Here is a 15,675-nt window from a genome sequence, read left to right on the forward strand (position 1 = left end):
ATTATCTCATATTATTTGAGATATTTTTGCAACAAGAGCTACTAGCAGGCTACGCGCGGAGCGGAGCGGAGAGTTCTAACAAGCACACGGCAGTCTCTATCGGTCGCTGCTAGTTCTCTAAGGCTGAGTTTCCACTGAGCGCGTCACGCGTCGGGTCGTCACAAGTTAACCAATCAAAACATCCCATTCCATTACATTCTTGTGATGGGATCGAAATGGGATGTTTTGATTGGTTCAACTCGGACGACGCGACGCGTGACGCGCTCAGTAGAAACTCAGCCTAAGTTCCACAAGGAACTTGAGTTGGTTCTCGATACTAGTATATGTGTCTATGTATACACACACACACACACACACACACACATATATATATATATATATATATATATATATATATATATATATATATAATATGAATATATATATATATATATATATTGAGTCAATTGCTTTATGTTTATCTGGGGGAAGGGAGAGAGAGAGAGAGAGAGAGAGAGAGAGAGAGAGAGAGAGAGAGAGAGAGAGAGAGAGAGAGAGAGAGAGAGAGAGAGAGAGAGAGAGAGAGAGAGAGAGAGAGAAATTGATTGATTGATTGGTTTATTTTATGCCATAGTCAATGACTTTAGGCAAGTAATGCATTACAAAGGTAGAACAATCGGAAAAAAAATTGTAAATAAGAGCAGAAGTAATACATCTACATGAGAGGAACAGTATAAAATAGTATAATATAAAAGCGACAGATGTGCATTAAGCAGCAACCAGCAGTGGAACTGCAACCTAAGCGGAGGAATCGGTAGAGTGAAGAAAAGGGTTGAAGCACACCGCCAATAGTACGCAAAAGATGCACAGAGCAATGGAAAAAGTCTCAGATTCAACTCGCAAGAAACGCAAAAACAATTAATAAACACTAAAAGTTACTTAAACTAATCGACGCATAAGCGATAGGTTGACACTCTCAATCAGATCATGCATAAGGCAGAGACTAATAAAAGGCTCTAGATAGAGTTACGCTCAAGCGAGAAAAGATAGTCGTATAGCTTACCCTTAAAAACGGCGACAGACGTTACTGAAACAACATCATAAGGAAGCGAGTTCCAAAAGTAGATGCCCGCGAGTGAGAGAGAGAGAGAGAGAGAGAGAGAGAGAGAGAGAGAGAGAGAGAGAGAGAGAGAGAGAGAGAGAGAGAGAGAGAGAGAGAGAGAGAGAGAGAGAGAGAGAGAGAGAGAGAGAGAGATTTCGTATCCTTACATCGTTTTACCACCGCTGCCGGAAAAGAAGGTTTTCTACGCTTGGCAGAAAGTGCCGCTAGGGAATTTTTAAGTCGATTCTTATGAATCAAGCTTGAATTCGATGTCTAGGTATCCCAGGTTGCCGATGACGAGGTCCAGATAGTGCGCTCCGTAGTTTTCGGTGTCTACGTGTATTAATACCTTGAAATTGATGTCTTATAGGTGTCCCAGGTTGCCAATGACGAGGTCCACATAGTGCGCTTCGTAGTTTTTGGTGTTTAGGTGTATTAATAACTTTAAATCCGAATGTAGGACACGTAGATATCGAATTCAAGGTATTAATACACCTGGACACCGAAAACTATGGAGCGCACTATGTGGACCTCGTCATCGGCAACCTGGGAGACCTAGACATCGAATTCAAGCTTGATTCATAAGAATCGACTTAAAAATTCCCTAGCGGCAGAATTAAAATTATGTCATGACATAATAAAAATTCGCTAAGTTAAAATTATGTTTAGACATAATAAAAATTGGACGAATTAAAATTATGTCTAGACATAATAAAAATTAGATGAATTAAACAATTATGTCTTGACATAATAAAAATTGGATGAATTAAATAATTCCGCATTTTTATTATGTGTATACACATAATTTTACTTCGTACAATTTTTATTATGTGTACACTTAGTTCGTTTTCGAATGAACGTAAAACGTATTTGTTATAATATCCATTATTGAAAATTGATATGCGCGACAAAAGCTCTTGTATATCATTAATTGTTATTATTTATTATATATATATTTCTATCCACATATATTTTCAGTATTATTGTTACATTAGAAAAATTATTGGCATTTAGGATATACAAAGTCTTTTTCCGTTAGTTTGTAAGTTTCATGATTAAAAAGATCATGTCGTATTATTAACATATACCTAAGATTTATAGAATCGTTATTAATTTTATTATACTAGTAGAAGAGGATTATATCTCAATTGCGCGAATCTCAAATGTTTTGTAAAAATTATGCATAATATTTCTATGCAAGAATACGTGTTTAATTATTTCTTCTTATTGCATTTAAGTATAGAAAAATATACAATTTCTATGTGTTTGCATTTTATATTTATTTTTTATATAGGCACACAGTTATATCGTCTCATATATTATACATTTTTATATATATTTGGTTTTATGTTATAATGAGCAGGTAATTAAATATATATGATTCAATTTGCGTCTATGTCTCTTTATTGACTGACATAGTTATATACTTTTAAATCTTTTTCTTTTTTGAAATTCAATCAATTGAATAGCAAAAACTACGTTATCATATTACATAGTTTTGGTACACGTAGTGTGCAAATGTATTTTGAAATGAAGATTATATATTTTCTACTGAATTATTTACACACACGTGCGGTTTCAGAGAATCATTTTTCGCCAACTCAAATATGTTTCTACTCAACTGTCAAAATATGAAAGATAGTTTTATCTAGTTGTGATATTCGCTCAAATTCCCGAAAAAATTTTCAAGGATGTGAGTACGAATATATATATATATATATATATATATATATCGTACTATTTAATATTTATAATTAATAGAAAATTATAAACGATGCGTTATGTATGAGAAATTTAACAGAATTGTTTTTATCAAATAGAATTAATTTGCGATTAGTTGAAGGGAATAAAAAAATAAACAAATCAAGTAAATTTCAGACACGTGTTACAGGTGTTCATCTGTAATTACCAAAAATATCGATACCTGAAGATATTGGTACATATACAGTTGCGAACAACATTCAGTGTAAGACATGCGAATAAAAATAAATAAAGAATTTTACAGTTAACGACTTATTATAACATTAATCATGCTATATTGCGATTATGTTTTATGTTGAAATTGAAAAATATATACAAGGTGTACAACTAAAAGGGTTACAGATTATTATTTTAAAAAAACTAAGCAAAATATTAAATTGTTGTTTTCTTTAGAAATAATAGTCCGTAACACTTTTAGCTTCATACCTTGTATATTCTGTTTATAAGATTATAAGATACATTGTTTATAAGATTAAGATGCGTAACACTACAAAAAGGCGTGATATCCGTACAAAATTACCTTTTAAAAAAAAAGGTAAAAAAAGGCGCCACGTACGCGCATAGTAGTGTATATGTATTATGTTGTTACCTTGTTATGTTGTTACCTCGAAAAAAACAAAGTGGTAGTATTATACCTCTAAATAGCTTTACTCTGTACTGTTTATAAAATGCGTAATACTACAAAGAGGCGTGACATCCGTACAAAATTACCTTTTTTAAAAAAAAGGTAAAAAAAGACGCCAAGTACACGCATAGTAGTGTATATGTTGTTACCTCGAAAAAAAGAAAGTGGTAGTATTATACTTCAAAAAAACCTAAGTAACAAGTGGTAGACGTAATCTTTATCTATATCTCAAAAAATTTCGAAAAAAATCTAAGCAGTAGTATCTTTATTTCCGAAAAATTATAACCCAAGTGATACACATCAAAAAATTATGTTACCTTATCAAAAAGAAGAGTCGCGCTTCAAATGATCTATTACAATTACAAAAAAGAAATGATATCTCTTTAAATTACAGCGCCAATTACAGAGAGAACATATATATATATATATATATATATATATATATATATATATATATTGCCTCAAAAAATAATTGTTGCACTACTTTGAAAAATCTTTACATTGTGTCAATTAGAAAAGAATGTATGATAACAATTTTATAAGATTAAAAAATTTTATTTAAATTTAACAAGGGAATACAAGATATTTAAATACAAAGTTTACATTTGTATTTTTTAGTGGTCACAAAGAATTACAGAGGTAACAGTACAAAATAAAAATATTTTATTAAAATACATAAATTTTTCTTGTAAAAAAACTTGGCGTTGCTAGACCTCAAAATTTTAAATAAATAAGGACAACAATAAATAAAAATAATTCTGAGAAGAATGCGATGGGCATTAAATGATTATTAACGTGGATGTGCGAGTAAGTGATATGGGTGTGCGTGACGACGCGGACGGCGGATAATGCGGCTTATATAATTAAGTATAGGATAAATAAATTTATTTATTTATTTAAAATTTTGAAGTCTAGCAGCGCCAAGTTTTTTTACAAGAAAAATGTATGTATTTTAATAAAATATTTTTATTTTGTACTGTTACCTCTGTAATTCTTTGTGATTAAATCTTTTATTTTATTCAAAAATACATATATAAACTTTGTATTTAAATACAAATTGTATATTCCCTCGTTGGATTAAATATTTTAATAAAATATTATTATTTTGTACTGTTACCTCTGTAATTCTTTGTGACTACTAAAAAATACACATGTAAACTTTGTATTTAAATATCTTGTAATCCCTTGTTAAATTTAAATAAAATTTTTTAATCTTATAAAAATGTTATCATACATTCTTTTCTAATTGACACAATGTAAAGATTTTTCAAAGTAGTGCAACAATTATTTTTTGAGGCAATATATATATATATATATGTTTTATCTGTAATTGGCGCTGTAATTTAAAGAGATATCATTTCTTTTTTGTAATTGTAATAGATCATTTAAAGCGCGACTCTTCTTTTTGATAAGGTAACATAATTTTTTGATGTGTATCACTTGGGTTATAATTTTTCGGAAATAAAGATATTACTGCTTAGATTTTTTCGAGATTTTTTGAGATATAGATAAAGATTACGTCTACCACTTGTTACTTAGGTTTTTTCGAAGTATAATACTACCACTTTCTTTTTTTCGAGGTAACAACATATACATTATTATGCGTGTACTTGGCGCCTTTTTTAACCTTTTTTTTTCATCTATAGGGTACCGGATTCTAAACAAACTCAGCAGTATCATTAGGGTTCAATAGAAGGTCCTTCTTCTCAAATAACAATGTAATTTATAAGATCTGTTGCAAAAACTGTAATGCCTTTTATGTTGGCCAGACAAAAAAACAGCTTCAAACCAGTCTAAAAGAACATAAGTACAACATACGTGTACAACAGTTTACCTGGTTGTACATGTGATAAGTTGGTAGCTAAAGAGAAAAATTATATACAATTTCGTTATCCGAATTTATTTCAATTCGGCAGCTGTTAAACAGCTTATCTTCGTCCTTGATTAGGCACAATTCAATTTGACATATATATGGGTTATCAAGAGACGTGGTCTCTTGATTGAAACGGAATTATAATAATAATAAAAGTATTGATTATTTATAAGTGTTATTTATTATTTTTATTATTTTTTACGATTTATGTTTGTTTCAATAGGTAATATACTTGGCTAACTAATTTATTTTCATATATATTTTTAATCAATTAATTTTTTATTTAATGACATACGCTTTTAAATACTTGTTACGTATTTGGCGTAATTTTTTTTTACTTTGTAAGATTTTTTATGAGATTGTTATAATTATATTAAATGTTTAAAATTTACTTTTATACATAAAAACTCTTACAAAATTTGTATTTAGCTATGCTATTTTTTTATTGCCTTTTTTCCTTTTTTTTCAAGTAATTTAATATTTGAACAATTAATGAGGTATAATAATCATGTTTTTATTTGATTAAATAACTTGTGAAAGATAAATTCGCCGTTAGTGCGTCGCTCGTCCGTATGTTGGCGCAACACGAACGCTCTTTTTCAATAAGAGTGTGAGGATTTTCATGATTCATTCAGTTCGTCATTTAGATTTCTCTTGGAACAATTGAAGTTTTAAATCAATATTTGTTCGTCTTGCAAAAAGGTAAGTCAAATCAATCAAGACAAATCAATCAAGTACATACATATAATTTAGACAATGATTGGGACTGAAAAACAGTATTTTAAGAAGATATAGATTATAAGTTAATGAATATAATAGAATAATTATAAAATTATAAATGCAGTTTATTTAGGAAACTACTTCTACTAATTATTTTAAAGGTTTTTTTTGAGGTTTACAAATTTCATTATATTTGTCCTGCACAAAATATACGTATATGCATTTCTACCATCTTCTGGCCAATTGCATTATTTTATTTCTAAATCATTTATTAATAACCATTTTATATTTTTAGAAAACGTATTATGTTTGTACAATGTCTATTAATTATATTTCTTCTATATTGTAAAAATTTGCAGTAATAACTTTATATACATATATTATATATTATATATGTATATATACCCACACAACACGTAAAAACATCTTTCAGACGTGCATGCTGTCTAGGTATATTTTATCTTTGATTCCACTCATGATTTTATTTTATTTTTGATCAAAACAAACGATAAACTGTAATTAGCAGTGCCTTCTATTCAATACAATTCATTTTCTAGATATTCTGTCAATTTGCATTTGTATGCATGATTGCGTGAATAAGTGTGTGCTTAAGTGAGTATGTACGCGTTCGTCTCTTTCTCTCTCTCTCTCTCTCTCTCTCTCTCTCTCTCTCTCTCTCTCTCTCTCTCTCTCTCTCTCTCTCTCTCTCTCTCTCTCTCTCTCTCTTTCTCTCTCTCCCCCTCTCCCTCTCCCTCTCCCTCTCTCTCTCTCTCTCTCTCTCTCTCTCTCTCTCTCTCTCTCTCCCTATATATAATAAAAAAAAAATCTCCCCTTTCCCCTCCTCTTCTCGCCCTTTCTTATCCTCTTTCTTTGTTTGTCCTTTTGTGTTCCTTTGTTTGTCTGCTGTTTTGTGTACATCAAAAATTATTGCGCGTAAATATGTGTATAAATGTTCCTTCTTATAATTTTAATAATATTGTATATAGACATTGCGTAAGCCTCTTAAGAAACAAAATTGCTGATTATGCGTACGTGTGATTAAAACTGAAACTAGAACGCAAAAGATGTCACGTTTTACGTAATAGATCTTAACATCTCGGAATTGACTACATTGCAGTCTACACTGATTTTTTCGGACTGGTCGCAATCGAAAGCTTTTGTCGAATACACACTTCAAAACAGTCGTCCAAAAATGCCTTTATTATAGTTTTATTGTCTCAAAACTGCCAAGTCTTTATCGTGACAACATTAACAAGCTGCTCGAAAAATGCAAAATTTATTAAGAATAATGGAGAATATTTTGATGATCAAATTCTTTTATTTATTTTCAATAAAGTTTTGAATTTATTCAGAAATCGGAAAAAATTTATTTCTATCAATTATTATTCAAACATTTTTTGTTATATTAGTAAAAAAAAAGGGCACAGAGCCGTAATAAGGTGTTATTGTTTAAAAATTTTTTTTTTAATTAGATCGAAGACTTTACAAACGTTTCAGCCTAGAATCAGGCCATCATCGGTGTACAATATTGATTCTAATTTATAACGCGGTAAACGCTTATCACATACATATCGCAATAATTAGAACGTAGCGAAGAAAAACAATTATGTGTCGTGAAGTAGAAGATTCGAGCACTTGTCCTCGACATTTTAAACTATAATAACATTATAAAATTCGACATGGAACACCACATACTAATCCTCGCACCACATAATCTTTTGCTTTGCTACATTCTAATTATTGCGATGTCTATATGATGAGCATTTACCGCGTTATAAGTTAGAATTAATATTGTACACTGAAGATGGCCTGATTCTAGGCTGAAACGTTTGTAAAGTCTTCAATTTAATTTAAAAAATTATTAAACAATAACGCTTTGTTACGGTTCAGTGCTTATTTTTTACTAACCTTGATTTTTAATTATTTGAGCTTCCTAAAATTATTTTTGAAGTGAAACTTCTTTAGGCACGGTAATGAACACAAAATTACGAATTTTGCGACACAAAAAGTGTAACGAAAATTCGACCAATAGGCGTACGGCATTGGCGAGACAGCTCCTTCTTTTGGCACGGTAGTAGGTTCGATTTTGCGACACGAAAAAGCGACACAAATTGTGCGACACGAATTTTGTGACACGAATTTTGCGACACGAATTTTGGGAAGCAAAAAATGTAACGAAAATTTGACCAATAAGTGGCATTGGCGAGACGGCTCCTTCTTTTGGGACGGAAGTAAGTTTGATTTTGCGAAACGAAACTCGAAAGTGTAACGAAAATTCGACTAATAGGCGTACGGCACTGGCGAGACGGGTAGAGTGAGAACTGCGTGTAACACATTTTCGAGTTGCGGGCGGCTGCGTAGAGTGACTGATGCCATTGTATTGTTTTTGTATTAATTTTAGAAAAGTTATGGCAAAGCCCTTTCCTTCAGAAGTTTCACTTCTTAACGCGCGTGGCGACCACGCGTTTATTTTTTTTGTTATGTTTCCGTTTACGACCAAGCGATACGGTAATACCGCGACGCCAAGTACATAAAAATGTTCCATCACGACGTGGTACCACTAAACTTAGAAGTTTTCACGTCAATCAACTTTTTAATTAAAATATCTCAGAAGCTATAGGCATGATAAATATCCCAGGTAGCACATATTAGTTTCATATACGTTTTTTGAACGTATATATATAGTTTCATAACCATAAAGAACCATTAAGAAACGTATTTTGTACGTTTCTACAGTTAACGAAAATACCTACTGGTTAAATTTTTTCTTTTAAAATTATAATTTGCTTTATCTATATATATAATAGCTTTAATAGCCTTTTTTGAAACATTTAAATTTATATTACACAAAATAAATAATTTTATCTATGCACATATATCCACTTATTTACTTAAATTAATTTTGTTCTACCGGTTTTAATCTATTTGTCATCGGACAAATCTGAGCTTAGAAAACTTCCAACGGCTGCAAAATAAACGTTCTGCTGAACGTGGCCATTGAAAGAACATTTACTTATACGTGTGTTCCGTTTTGAACAACTTCCTGAACTGGTGCATATCAGTAATACAATTAAGTTAGAGTGAGACAAGTTTTTTGTTTTACTTTAACTTATTGCACGAATGTGCACCAGTTGAATTTTTTCGAAAAAGAATAGACGGCATAGATGGTATATGCATCTTCTAATTCTCACGCATGTCTCAAAGACGTCATAAACACGTTCAAAAGACGTAAAAAGTAAGAATTTTAAACGTCTTTATCTAAAATGTCTTTATTATTAAAACAAAACGTTTTTATAATAGTTTTTTAAATGTTATTTTATCGGAAAAGAAACATTCCATCGAACGTTTTTTGAATGGACATTTTTACTCATGAGCAACGTTTCTAGAAATCGGTTATAAAACGGTTCGGAAAAACGCTTATAAAACATTTCCGAAACGTGTATGTGCTACCTGGGATGTAACGACATTTTTCTTATAATAAATATGGTGCATGTAAATTGCAACCAGTCTGATTACAATCGATGCAATCAATTTTGAAATCTCGAAATCTTAACAGTAAAATAGCCACTTTTTTCGTGAAATGAGATTCCGTCAGACGTATACACGCACACACACAAAGCGAGTTTGTCCTTCAAGTCTTGTTCCTCGCAATTTCAAGACCCGTTCGGAACTCTCACGTTCGTACATATTTGGATGTATGTGACACATATGAACTTAAGCACATGTACATTTTCCTGTACATCTTTTAGCGGTCTCACTGCTGTTGAATCGCATATTTGAATGTATAATGTACGTAATAAGCATGTACAATATATTGTTTTTTTAATGCGTTCACAATGCGGATGACAGCAGTTAATGATGTCGTAATGTTAATGAATATTTTAAGAATAAAAACTTGTTGAGAGAGTACTTTAACAGCTTATTGTTACTTTTGAATTCTTAATAAACAAAAATTTCTATTTATTTTTTATTTTTTTACATCTTTTTTTTATTATTGCTCAGAAATTGACCGTCTTTTATTTTAATTAGCTTGTTGAGAGATTTTTGCTTATAAAATAAGAAACAATTAATTAAAATAAATTAACATTTATATTTGCAACAACATATTATACATATAAGTTAGCAGCAAGATTTTGAGATCTAAGGATTAACTTTATCAAGCTTAAACAGATTGATTGCAGTCAAAAGTTTGCATCAGCATTATATAAATGTCTATTGTAATTAAGATACATTGTAGAAATATATACAATATTAACTGCACAAAATGCTATGCATTTTTTAATATCAACGAATTAATTATTTACATATTTTAAAAATACTGTCATCGAGAATTGAACATTACGATAAAATGGTTTAAGTGTTAAGTTTTAAGTAATGGATAGAGCATTTGTTGTGAGAAAACGTTTTTCGATATGTTATAGTCATTAAGGGGGAAAATCAGTGTAACAGCTTTAGAAAAGACTATTTTTAAAGAATTTTTTTCTGACAAATATTTTTTTTCTAAATTATTTTATTAACATCACAAAGTACATAATTTGAACTACTTTTTGTGAAATTTCCGTGAAAAAATATTAGATAATATTTATAACTACAATAATCACAGAGTCGCCTAAAAAAAATTATGTCAAACGGACGCATGCGTAGCGGACCCAACAGAAGTTCTGAAACAAAAAAGACAAGTATTTTTTAAAAATATGAGACAATAGTTTTAGTTGCACGTATGGATTTAAAAGAATTATAATTTGTTACAAAATGGCGAACTCTTGAAAAAAAAAATTGGTGAAAAATTGACCTGTTTTTTTAACGTTATAAAAAAACAAATTATTTAATCAAAAATTCCGTACGTGCAACTGAAGATAATCTAATTATAAGCCTTCACATAAAATTTTAAATGCATTCGTTGAAAATTTACTAAATTATGAGTGTACCCAGTTTAAAAAATCTTGTTTTGAGAAAAACGCATTAAGTTTTAAAACAAATTATTTATGTTATAACGTTGGATTTTTTTAACTTACCATAGCGCATCTACTCCAGGACCATAAAATAAGTCTCCCAAATTATGTTCAGCATCCTCCTGTTCATTTAAAGTATGTATCTGTTGAAATCTAGTGTCACGCGTTGTTGTTTTTGGTTTTCGCTCAGCAGCGGAAATACGGAGCGCATTCTGCTTGTCACGGTATTCGGTTACTTGTTGTCCAAATTTTATCTTTAGAACTTCCAATACTTCCAATAATCCAGTGTACCTTTCGTTAAACTGGATTACAGCTAAATAAGACCCCATTCAGCGATTTTAGCTTCGCCTGAAGTATTTTTTTGAAGCATATTTCCAAACAAGAGCATATTAAAAAAGTCTCGTTATTATTTTGAGTGAAATTAGATAGATAGATAAATAAATAATTGTTGTATATAAAGACACTCCGAACAGCTGCGAGCGGTTTTCGAGCGTTGAGCGACTTATATACCTCAATGCGTCTGTAGCCCGTAGCTTCTTTGTTCTTCCGAATTTCACTAAAATACTTCACAGGCACATTTTTAGGACTCAAAACATTTAAAAAATGCAAAAAAATTTTTCGATTTTTTTTAAATTTTACATTGATTTCTCCCCTTAAGTTATGGTGTAATTATTTATAAAAGTCAAGTTTAAAACATACTGTTGTGGAAGCTGAAAGTTCTATATTTAGTTGTGAACAAATATGTGTTGCTCTTTCATGAGTAACTGCGCTCAAGTGGGTTATCTTATAAATTATGATCTTTTATCTGTAACAGCAAATGAATTAACAATAATTGTATACCACAGATTGCGAAAGCAGTACAGATTAGTAAAATGTAAAATGTTAATATCGCTAAACAACGTCATCGAAAAGTACATGACTTGGGCAGTATCAGAAAATGTCGTAAAATGTCAAATTGATATAATAATAATGATCTTATTGGTTTGTGGAGTATATGAAGTGTATATGAAGATTACAAAACGACGATAAAGTATCATACTATTGATGCTTCGACTCAATGTATTATTCATTCTTCTATTCTTAGAAAAATATTTTCCTATATTATTATATAAAATATATATTATAAAATATAATATTATCCACTTTGAGAGAGAGAGAGAGAGAGAGAGAGAGAGAGAGAGAGAGAGAGAGAGAGAACGTAACAATGTTATGAGAAAATTGACTGTTATATTTCAGTTAATAAAGTTCGAGATATATCTCCAATACGTAGACTGATAGGTGATCAATATCTTCAAAATATTAAGCAAGACCAATTGAGCTAGTCAATTTATTATAGATTTTATTAATAGTAGTGTAAAAAGTACAATCAAGCACGAATTATGTACAACTATATGATGTAGTAGTTATACGAATATAGATATTCAACCAAATTATATTCTATTATTATTTAAATTGTCTTTAAATTATCTCAGCAGTGGTCATCTTTTCATTATTTTCTTCATTATTTTTTTATCACAAAATTCTTACTATATTTCTAAAAAGTGTATTATTTAAAAGAAGAAAACTTTCATCAAATAAAGTTTGTAATTTTTTCCACAAAAAATCCCGGAAATGCATGTTTTCTTAATGTATCTATACTGTCTTTTGTATCTTAAAAAAAAAGAAAGAAGAGAAATTTTTGTATCTCTCTTCCTGTAGTAGTAAAAGTTACTTTTAAATCCTTTAACTAGGTTAAATATGTGTGGATCTCGTCTTTCGCATATATCGATTTTTATCCCGATTCTATCTTTTTTAATAATTATTCTAAACTTTTTTTTTTAAAAATCGCTACTTTTAATAATTAAATAAGTTCTAATCTTTGCTTTTGGTATTATTATTTTAAAGTTCCGTTTTTCTCAACAAGCAAATTATTTTAAGTTGAATTTTTCAGTTCTGTTGAGACAGTAATTCGTAGTTATACTTTGATTCAACATACTATTGTAATATTATTGTTTGCACGTGTATCCGTCACCTAAATGGAACTTAACAAGAAAATACACGAAAGTGTCCCTTTCCGATATTGATAAACTTTTAATATATTGTATTTTAGATCGAAAGAAATACGTATTTTTTTATACGTGTCCAATTGCACGTTTACGGGGTAAAACCTCCCTTTAAAAAAATCGGTCTTTTTCTTTTTCAGAGCGAATATCGTTGAAACTATAAGTAGAAAACTACACTAGGAAAAATGTTTTATTGTATGAACCAAAATTTTGTGTTGTGACGACAAAATAATTTAATTAAAATATGCCCAATAAAACTAGTCAGTTGCTGTAAATAAATATCTTTGTTGCTTATATTTTGTTCTTATAACATAATGCTTTGTTGGGGCGGCAGTGTGGTCTAGTGGTAGAGCGCCAGACTCGTAATCTGAGGAACCAGATTCGAGTCCACTAGAGCCATGTAAGCATGGAATGTTTTTCCGATAGCTACGCCCCTCCGTGCAAGATAGGCTCTTGTGCGGAGAAAACTGGGATCCGTCTTTCGGAAAGAGACGTTAACCCGTTGGTCCAAAGGGTTAAAGTGAGAGGAGAAGGGATAGTATGCAATAAATTACGAATTTTACATAATGCTTTTGTTATAACATCAAAAATCTTTAACTATGTGAATTTTGTTATGTTGAAAGCGTTTGGTAATATAAATTGCTTTATTGCAAGTATTATAATATTTTGTTAGTATATAAAGTCTAAATTTTAATGCATAGAAAAATAAAATTGTACTCATTGGGCATTATTTCAGCTTATGTAAAAGAAAATTTCATTATTAGTAATATTTACGGGTAAATATAACTAAAATGCTTAATTTTTGTATGTGAAGTCAACAAAATTATTTGGTCCACAGAACAAATCATAAAAATACATTTAGCAGAAGTAGCTAAATATTTTGTTATGGAAAACAAGATATTTGGTTGCTGTTAAAAACCGTCTCAACTAAACAGTTTTGATGGAGGCACTAATTTTTTTTCCTAGTGTACCTACTAGATAGAAAACTAATAGATAAAAAAATAATTTTTAAATAAAAATGAGATAATTTTAAGAGTACTTTAAAATAATAAAAAAACATTTTTTGTTTAATTTTATTAACATTTTTTTAAATAAATTTTTTTATCTTCAAGTTAAAGGTTATTTTACTATGAATTCAACCATATAATAAAATATAATGAAATTATGTTTAAAAAAATCATTTTCGAGAATTACAAATATCTCGGTATAATACACACGCTATTCGTGCCCGTTCACACATTCTTCACGCAACACATTCTATTTGTATCTTTACGTAATAAATCACGATGATAAATACATTTGAAGGACATTCTATATACAATCATGGAAGTTTTTATCGTGCACAGCTAGAACGACATTTACATAACAGTTACACATATAGTATATAAGGTCATGATATTTCAAGATATGAAAATTAAATATGACTGAGATATAAAGTGCTCGCGCGGCGAAATTATATAGTTATAGATATTTTTAATTCGACATTACTAGTTGAATTATGTAGACTTATGTAATGTTGCACTTATATTTAATATACTTATTATTCTGTGTATAAATAAAATTAGTATCTTACTACAATGTAGAATATTAAGGTCTTCTGTCGTGTTTCTATTTTGTGCTACTTTAGTTTAATGCTAGCAAGAGAAATTAAATCGCAATAAAATAGAAGATTAGAGATGAATGATATAACAAAAGTTCAAAATAAAGTTAACAATAAGCAATATATTGTTGGATAAGCAATAATATTAAATGCTGTCACTTTGCGAGCATTAGTTCAGCACATGACATCATTTTATCGTGTATTAATCGCTGCAATTTTGTAAAATATATTTATTATATTTTGAAAATATCTATTAATGTTTATACTTATTTAATTTACCTTTAATTTTTTAAAATCTGGTTCTGTTTTAAACATGCGTACATATTGTAGCTTCTTTGAATCTTTGTTCTTTACTTGTTGAGGTTTTTTTTTATAATAATAATCCTGTGTGCATATATATTTCTTCCACAAAAGTTATACGAAGTATCAAAAGATGTTTCTTCGTAGTATTATAATATGCCAAATAATTTTGATTTTCTGTAATAATTGATTCAAAAAAATCAAAAGTAAAATTAAAACGTATAAAGATTATACATGTATAAAAATGAGAAATATAAACATTATTAAAAATTTTCAAAGTATCAGTATATACTTACAAAGTTGCAGCGACTTATATAAATGTCATTCTAGCTGTGCGTGATAAAAACTTCCGTGATTACAGAAATACATTTGTTCCCATCATTAACAGACACAATAGTGTCTCGCGTCAACTACCCAGGTAGAACACAAAATCATAATAAGAACATGATGACATCAAGTAGGAGTCATCTTAGGAAAAATCATTATGACGTCAATCGATACACTTTTTATGATAATTTTGTGATGAATTTTTGATATAGCAATAATTTTTTAGTGATTTTTTAACTAATGTATGTAGAAAAGGAAATCACGATTACATTAAAATGACGTCTAAATGATGTCAAAATGATGAGAAAATGATCAAATCATGATTAAAAAGTGAGTTTTTGTAATCATTTTCTATTCCTCTTGACATCATTTTGGTGTTATCATGATTGACTGC

General features: G+C 29.7%; 1 protein-coding gene across 4 annotated transcripts in view; it reads left to right on the forward strand.

The window, feature by feature from the left end:
- Positions 1–5,944: 5,944 nt before the first annotated feature.
- LOC143908783 (juvenile hormone esterase-like) overlaps positions 5,945–15,675 on the forward strand; it is a 97,639-nt gene continuing 87,908 nt past the window's right edge. For all 4 annotated transcript variants that reach the window (XM_077426587.1, XM_077426589.1, XM_077426590.1 and 1 more), the window contains exon 1: positions 5,945–6,042. The gene's annotated coding sequence lies outside the window, so the exon portion shown is untranslated. The remainder of the gene's footprint in view (positions 6,043–15,675) is intronic.

The sequence above is a fragment of the Temnothorax americanus genome, unplaced genomic scaffold (genome assembly GCF_048541705.1).
Source record: "Temnothorax americanus isolate GAGA-0224 unplaced genomic scaffold, ASM4854170v1 Scaffold116, whole genome shotgun sequence".
NCBI lineage: Eukaryota > Metazoa > Arthropoda > Insecta > Hymenoptera > Formicidae > Temnothorax > Temnothorax americanus.